This window comes from Nycticebus coucang, chromosome 5, assembly GCF_027406575.1.
Source record: "Nycticebus coucang isolate mNycCou1 chromosome 5, mNycCou1.pri, whole genome shotgun sequence".
Taxonomy (NCBI): domain Eukaryota; kingdom Metazoa; phylum Chordata; class Mammalia; order Primates; family Lorisidae; genus Nycticebus; species Nycticebus coucang.
In genome coordinates, this window is record NC_069784.1 from 26307697 (window position 1) to 26315794 (window position 8098).

Below are 8098 nucleotides of genomic sequence, written 5' to 3' on the forward strand. Positions count from 1 at the left end.
TGTCCATTGCAGTAACAATCCTGGGTATTCACCTTACCTGACTGCCATGGCTGATAATGGTTGGTAAGATCAAAGTTTCACAGACACCAAATAATAAGTGTATTTTAAAAGCAAGTAAAATGTTCAGAAGGTATCTGCTGCCAACACAAATTAGATGAGTTGGCGTAACAGTCTACTCTGGATCAATCACTGGTTTTCACTATTTGGACAATATTGCTGCCATGTTCAATTTGCTGACACAGATTTTTTCCCCAAGTTTCATAATATTCAGAAAGTGACTCTTTAAAAAAAGTTTCCAAGTGTCTCTTACTTTGAAATCATATGTCTTGTGTTCTCTCTCTCTTGTTTGGTTTTCTCAGGTCTCAGCAAAATGCTTGTGTAACTGTCTGACCTTTTCACAAATTATGGCAGTGCTTAACGGTCCGTTTATCTGGGCTTGATCTTCTCTCTGTGCTTGGAGATTTGAATCACATCAGAGCTGTCCCTGGATCCACTGACTTGGGCCACAGAAGTAGGGACAGTCATTGCTCTGGCTGTTTGTAATAATGCAGGTCGGGACTGAATGTACGATGGCTGCCTGGGAAGAGAATTGACTGAAAACCCATTTATACAAAAACAAAACTATGACATTTTAAATCTATGCTGTATTTAGTGATCATTGCATCTCCCCTTGATAGATAATAGCCAGACCACAACAGAGAGCCACTAGCACTTACTGAGTACTTATTTCTTAGCACTTTCCCTGGCTAACTCACTAAATCTTTACGACCAAAGTTACTGTAACTTTTCCTATTTTATAGACAACTAACGCACAGAGAGGTTAAATGTCTCAGGTCCCTGAGCTAAAAGCAGCAAATCTGGAACTCAGATCCCAAGCAGTCTGGCTGTAGAACCCTCTCGTGTTACCATCATATGCTGCTGCTTTTAATGAAAATGATGAGATTTTATTTTATTTTTTACTTTTTATTGTGTTTTTTTCTTGTTTTGCATTCCCACGGTTTACTAAATGAGTCATTACCCACTGTGGGTATCCCCAGCTGCCCTTATCTCTAGGAGTGTGGATAACTTCATGGGGCAATGTTTATGACCAAAAGAGCAGTTTGAATTTCGTTCAGCAGTTGGTCCCTTGCTTTTCAAGTGCAAATGGATCACTGTCAAGGCTGCAGCATTGTATAAATATTCACAATCTCCAGAAATGGTCATTATTAAAATCTTCCAGCTCACATTTCAAAAAAGCCTGCACAATTTTAAAGAAGAGTCTCATCTCCCACTCAGTCTCGACAAGTTTTTCTTCTTGCTCCACGAAAGCAGGGATCTCAGAAGACACCGTGTCCAGGGGCTGCTGGTGACTGTCCGTCAGTGTGTCATCCAGCTCCTCATTCTGCTCCATCAGCTCCCCTTGCCTCAGTCATATCCAGCTTTGGCATGGGTGTCTTAAGAGTCTGTTTCCCTATCGAGACCGGTCAGTGCTGAATCTTTTCACTTAGGTAGTGGGCTTGTACCTTTCAATGCATCGTCTCCAACTTCTTCACATGTCTGCATGGTGCTCTGAGTGTAGCCATACTGGGGGGTAACTGCATCTATAGCTGCCTGTGTTCTGGTCATAGCCACGCTGAACATGGACGTTCTGGTACTGCTGGTAACACGGGCTGTAGCTGTCACTACACATCTGACTGTGCTCCGCTGGCTTTGCCACACTCAGCTGCACGGGTTTAGACCCTGGTCCTGCTGCCATTGGCACTCCATCAGTGCTACCTTCTGTTACACATCACCTGTGAATTTCACAAAACCATCACCCTCAGACAAGCCTGTCTGGTCCCAAACCACCTTGCTCCCTCAACAGGAGGGGGGGACTTCCACGAAGAATTCATACAGAATGCCATCACCCAGTTGGGGATAAGTTCCCCCACAAAGAAGGGCTGTTATCCAGTTGTTTCTCACGAGTAGCTTAGTTCAGTTTCAAATGTTTTGCCTTGCCAAAATATCTCCCCCTTTCTTACCTCAGCTTTCTCTCCTGTAGCAAATGAGGAGGTTGCATGGATGACCACTAAGGTCACTGCAGTTCCATTGGCTCCGTGAGCCCAGGTGTGCCAGCTGGTGCAGCTATAAGCTAAGTAACTGTGGGAAGAGCAGAATGTAACTCTCTTGAAATGCGTCCTTGTGGCTGCCAGCCCATTCTAGTTTCTCCATCAGACATGCGGTCTAGAGTTTTAAATCTTCTGTTATGTGAGGCAGTGATGCAGAGTGGGAAGGGCACGGATTTTGAAGGCAACTAATTGTTTGTTTGAATCATGGCTTTGCCACTCACTATAACTTGGGCAAGTTATTTCACTTCCTGGAGCTATAGTTTCATGGGCTGTTTCATGTAACAAAGTCCACTGTTCAGCGTTGTTACAGGATTTAATAAAATGATGTAAGTATACAGTAGGGATTCAATAGATGGTAGCAATCAATGACAGTAAAAAATGGCCACATCATCAGGATCTAAATTCTTTATGGGTGTGGCTCCTAGAAGGAGTTTCCTATCAATTTTATGTAGACACTTCCCAGCTGTGGCCAAATCTGTACATTCTACAAAGCAGCAGCCACGTGGGATCCCAGTGAGACAGTTCACATAATTCTGATGCTCACCACTGTCTCCCCACTGTGGTGGCAAAGGCTCTGGAGGTGAAATTCTCATCCATGTAGGATTCCAGGTCTTCCATTCACAGGCCAGCCGACATGTCCACACATCCCAGTGGGACCTTGCATGCCTCCCACGCAGAAACTAGTCTGATCTGTGGGGACCACCACGGAGCATGCGCCTCTGAAACTCAGTGGCAAGGGGTTCATGATGGGACTTTAAATAAATGTCTAGTCAGTGGCTTAGCCATTATCAATAATAACAACCATTAGTGACATGAAAGGATGTCCAAGCTGGAAGAAATTCTAAGAATCAATATTTTAGTCAAATCTCTTTAGTTTTTAGATGAGAAATTGGAAGCCCAGAGAGATGAGCAAGAAGAATCCCAGAGGTCAAAATAGATAGGGCCAGGCTGTGAAATAAGGTTTTCTGGCTCCTACGGTGTTATCTTTTTAATCGCATCGTATTTTCTTATCTTGGTTTTCATCATAGACTACTACCTTCTATAAAAATGGGAAATTATAAAGTAGAACCTCTGTAAGTTGGCCACACAAGGGACTATAAAAAACTGGTCAACATGTGGAGGTGGACAATACAAGGAACTAGGCCTGCTGCACTGGTAGGTGTCATATATGTGGTACATGCTGAGTCTGAGAATTTGGTCAACTTAAGGAGATAGTCAGTGAGGGAGGTGGTCAACTAAGGAGGTTCTACTCTATTTCCATTTTTAGTCTATAATTGTGCAAAAAAGGATCCAGGATGTAATATTTGAGGAACATCTGTTAGCATTGACTCTGTATGAACTCCAGGATGCAGATGCTACTGTCCTTATACTATTAAGGACACCAAGGCTCAGAGAGGTCAGAAATGCCCCCATCTTAGAGCTAATGAGTGTTGGAACCCCATTTTGAATTCTTAGTCATCTGGCTTTGATGCTGACAGTCTTTATCTCCCTAGACCAGTGTTTTTCAACTTTTTTTCTTTTTTTAATCTCTCAGTACTATCTCTATAGTGAAAATTCCATGGCACACTTAAATTATGTTGTTCAAAAAAATTAAAAGAGTAAAAAAAGTATATATACTTACTATGCTTTGAACTGCTTTCAAAATAATTTAATTAATGATCTTTGAAAATGTTTGTGGCACACCTAAGATCCTCTCATGGTTAAGGCCTGTAAGGAGTACAGATACTTTATCAACCATGTATGCTTAGCTCTACCTATTTGTTTGTCCTACTTGCATAGATCCTGGTGGTTTCTGGAGATATGCTCCCCTTCATTAGCGCAAGTATGCCTGCTGCATCTATCTGTGATCCAAAGGAAAAAAAAAGAGGTTTTATAGATCTCTCTGCTTTTTGGTAAAAAAAAAACTTCCTGGCATAGTACCTCCTGGAAATGAAACAAAACAAAACAAAACAAAACAAACTCCCTCTACTGAGAAGCCCTTTCGTTTCTAAGTGCTTCTTAGGTAAGACCATCAGAGATCCTCCCTAGCAACAGTAGCTGGGTTGTAAATTGTCTGCACTTTGTCTGGCTGGGATTCTGTGGTTTAATTGTTCCTTACATGGGACTACATTTACAGACACAAAGAGGGGCTAGACTGACATTTGTCCGTCTTGTGCTAGCTTGCTCCTCTGGATTATCTAGTTCCTAAGAAAAGAGTTTGTATAAAGATCATCCTTCAGGCCTACAGAACTCATAACACTTGTTTCCTTTCTGTGTTTTGACCTCTGCAGAAGCAGAAGAATCTTCTTGCATTTCAGTAAAAGCAGAGAAAGGGTGGTATCTCTGAATTGCTGGACAGGACATCTTCTCTCACTCAGCACTGTTGTCCTCTGCAAGAAAACCTCTTGCTGCAACATACGTCTGTTGGTTGATCATAGACTTCAAACTTGTGGGCTATCATCGCTGAAGTTCTGAAAATAGATCCAATGTATTAAATTGCTTAATTAAAATGAGAGAGAGGGCTGTGAAATATCTGTTCACATTTGGTAAGCAATTTTTTTCCTTTTTGTTGTTGTTGTTTCCCTGGTTGTTATAAAATCCCTGGTTGGGGATACTAGTGTTTGCTTTTGATCTTTAATAATACTGTCTCTTCGGCTCTTTGTGACATCTATTCCAGAAATCTGATGCTAAGAAGTACAGGGACCTTTATTTTCATACCAATGATTGTGGTGACCAGGGTGAGATTGAGCTGGTGGGTGCAAGTGGTTAATTGGTGAGGTTAATTGGTAAAAGCTTAGACACAGTCCATTTATTTCCTTGTTTCCTTCATTTGCCTGAATCCATCAGGCTGGGGGAGTCGATCAGACAACAAGAGGGGCTGTGTTCGCTTTCTTGGCCTTCCTCGTGAGTCAGTCACAGAGTCGGGCAGATAGCACAGCCTGTTACCGTGTCCTGGGTTCGACCCCATCCAGCTGGTCTCACCATGGTAAGGCCTTCTCCACCTGAAAGATCCAAGCCATTCTTTACAATGCACCATTCCAGCAGAACTGCCTTCCTACCTGGGTGGCAATCCAAATTAACACAATAGTATCCTAATGGGCCATGCCACTTTCATCTAGCCAAATATATGTGAAATACATTTCTCAACAGCAGTGCCATACCCAGTCAATCAAATAATCCATTTACCTGCTGGCTTCTGCCTGAAGGAAGGTCATCTGTCTGTCTTGTAAAACAAAGGAGAATTGTTACAAGATTGAGGCCAGTTGTAGCATGTTTCACATGCCTTTGGCTACCTGAGTGGCCAAATCTAACTAATCTTAGGGTAGAGAGCTATGGAGCCAATTCTCAGATAAACCAACAGGCAGAAAAACAAACCAACTTTCCACTATCTGATTATGAGCATTATTTCAATGAATGATTGTTATCCACATTCAGGAACCCCCTGTGAGTTGTTCAAATGTGACATGGCAATAATCAAGAATGCCACATGAAAGAATATTGGAAAAGTAATTAGATTTTCCTCAGTTCATCGTCTAATTAGAGGGCAGGTTAAAGTCCAAAGTAATGAAATTAAAATCTAACTACCGTTAAGCCTGGGATGTTTTTTGCTGATATCAGAGTGCTTGGCACCGTGGGGGTCATATGTGGATGCAAAGGCCCAGAAGGCTGAGGAGTGTAAGGCTTTAGGGAGAATTTGACAGGGTTTGATTTGAAACAGGGAGCATGAGAACAAATTGGCAAGATGTCAGAACATAAGTTTGATTCTTTGTAGAAAAAAATAATAATACTAAGATAGTCTGTTTGCTCAGCATCCAGGTTTTTCAAATTATGTTGATAGGCGTAAGATATGGTTATGTTTTCTTTGTTAATATATTTTTTTGTGGGAGATGAGCTCATTCATAGAAAATATGGACTTATTAGCCATAGCAATGTTTATTGCACCATTAGCAGATAATAAAACGTTTGTACATTAGGGGCAACTACAGGGTCAATGTGACAGCCCACAAAAGTCCCAGGACTAAGCCCATTACAATCTTAACAAGAGAAGGATAAATAGCAGAAGAAACACACTTACATGAGCACACACACATGCACAGACAGACACACAAATACACAACTGAAGGGAAAGCCATCAATTATTGGCTTCATTTTTGCCTGGTTCCAAAGAAGAGGCTTAGTTAAAGAGCAAAAGCTCCCAGGCTACCTGCCCACTTCTCCTCTCTTTGGGAAAGGTAAGCTGACATATTTAGCTTCTGAGTAGGGAAGATCTATATGCAAAAGGAATAGCCACACTGGCCCAGAGAGCCAACGTGGACAGCAGGTCAAGTTTTATGTTGCACATACGAGCATGGGGCCCTATTAAATGCTCATTCCCTCTTTGGGGGTCTTGCCCTCTGGAGAGTTAAGAAGTTGTCTCACATCTGCCCCCAAGTTGCCCCCATCTTCACGCACCCCTCCCCGTCTCTTCTAAGCCCCCATGCCCTCCTCCTCCCTCGCTACACCTGCCCCGTGGGAATTCCTGCTCATGGCCCCACCAAGCAGCCACGGAGGGGTGAGGATGTGGGGAATGTGGGCCTTCCACACCGCCTTAGGCTGCTTCTCTCCTGTTCCCACAGGCACCCCTCACGGGGCTGTATAGGTGCATTACTGACTAAAAAGGATTTGAGGATAAACATGGGTATTTAAACATTGCTATAATTATGACTCTCCCCATATTCATGGGAAACTTATCTGAGAAGGTAAACTTCAAGCTGGGTCCTCTTATAGTTGTCCTAGTTATTATTTTGCACTCTGCTTCTAAGCTGGCCCTTTTGGCAAGAGCGTGTCCTTTTTCTGATCCATAATGTCACCTCTATGCATCGTCTATCTGCAGAGGGAGATCTTACTGTCTATCCCCAATTTTTAAATCAGAGTTGCACAGTCTAGGCCAGCAGTTCTCAACCTGTGGGTTGCGACCCACAGGAACTGTATTAAAGGTTGTAGCATTAGAAAGGTTGAGAACCACTGGTCTAGACCAAAACCCCCAGAAAGCTCCCCTCTGCTCCTATGCCTGTCTCTGTATCCTCAAAAGAAATCTGAGTGTGTGTTGAGCAATCCAGGGTGGCCTGGGCTTCAGGTCTGTTCCTCTAAGAGGCTGTCCCCTGGTGTGAGATATAAATAAGCATAGTTCTTTGTTTTTAAAACACACACGCAGATACACGACACGCACACTCTTTCCAAGGCTGCTATTAATTCTCCGAGGCAGTGCAGCTGATACTAACAGCAAGAAACACTTTCTCAGCTGCCCTGGTGGTTCCCGTGGTGATGCTCCATGATGGGCACCCTCATTTGGTAAGTAGCATAGCAGTACTTTAACTCATCCCCCTCTTCGTTTTTGCCCACCAACGAGTTCTGTTTTTTAGGCTCCAAGGCCTAAACAGGGCTACCCTGAACTGCACACTGTGCATGCTCTGTGCATGCTCCCCTGGGCAGGCGAAGTACAAGGCCGCTGCTAGACTCTCACAGGGCTCTTACCTTCCTAGGCCCAAGCAACACCCTCCCCGTCTTCTGGTCTGTGCCTGGAGGGTAGAGGAGAGGCGTGTGCTTGTGGAAGGTCATTGGGTAAATGTTGAGTAAATGAACATGATTTCACAAAGCATGTGACATAAAGTGTATCACATTTTGAGCTTTGTCAGTCCCCTTCCCATTTAAGTCACATTTTGTAAGATCGGTGGCGTATCTGATATTTTATGTGCTTTTTAAAGTCCCCTTCTTGGCACGGCTGGCTTGCCCCTTCCCACACTTCAGTGTCTGCTTGAATGTCACCTCCTCAGCCGGTCTCTTCCTGACTACTCTGCTGAAAGTAGTCCTTGTCTCTGGTCACCAGCCCAGCACTTGTTTATTTCTTGTATTTATTTATTATTTGTTTTTCCTTTCTAGAATCTAAATTCCTTAAGGCAGGGCAATGTCTGGCTCAGCCACTGTTGAATACACAGCATAAAACACGGTAGTAGGTACCCAGTAAACTTTGGCTGGTTTGAGAAGGCGGCAGA

At 43.2% G+C, this 8098-nt stretch overlaps 1 pseudogene; it reads right to left on the minus strand.

Annotated features, from left to right (window-relative positions):
- Nucleotides 1-426: 426 nt before the first annotated feature.
- LOC128585437 (tRNA selenocysteine 1-associated protein 1-like) lies at nucleotides 427-2723 on the minus strand (annotated as a pseudogene).
- Between the last annotated feature and the right edge of the window lie 5375 nt (nucleotides 2724-8098).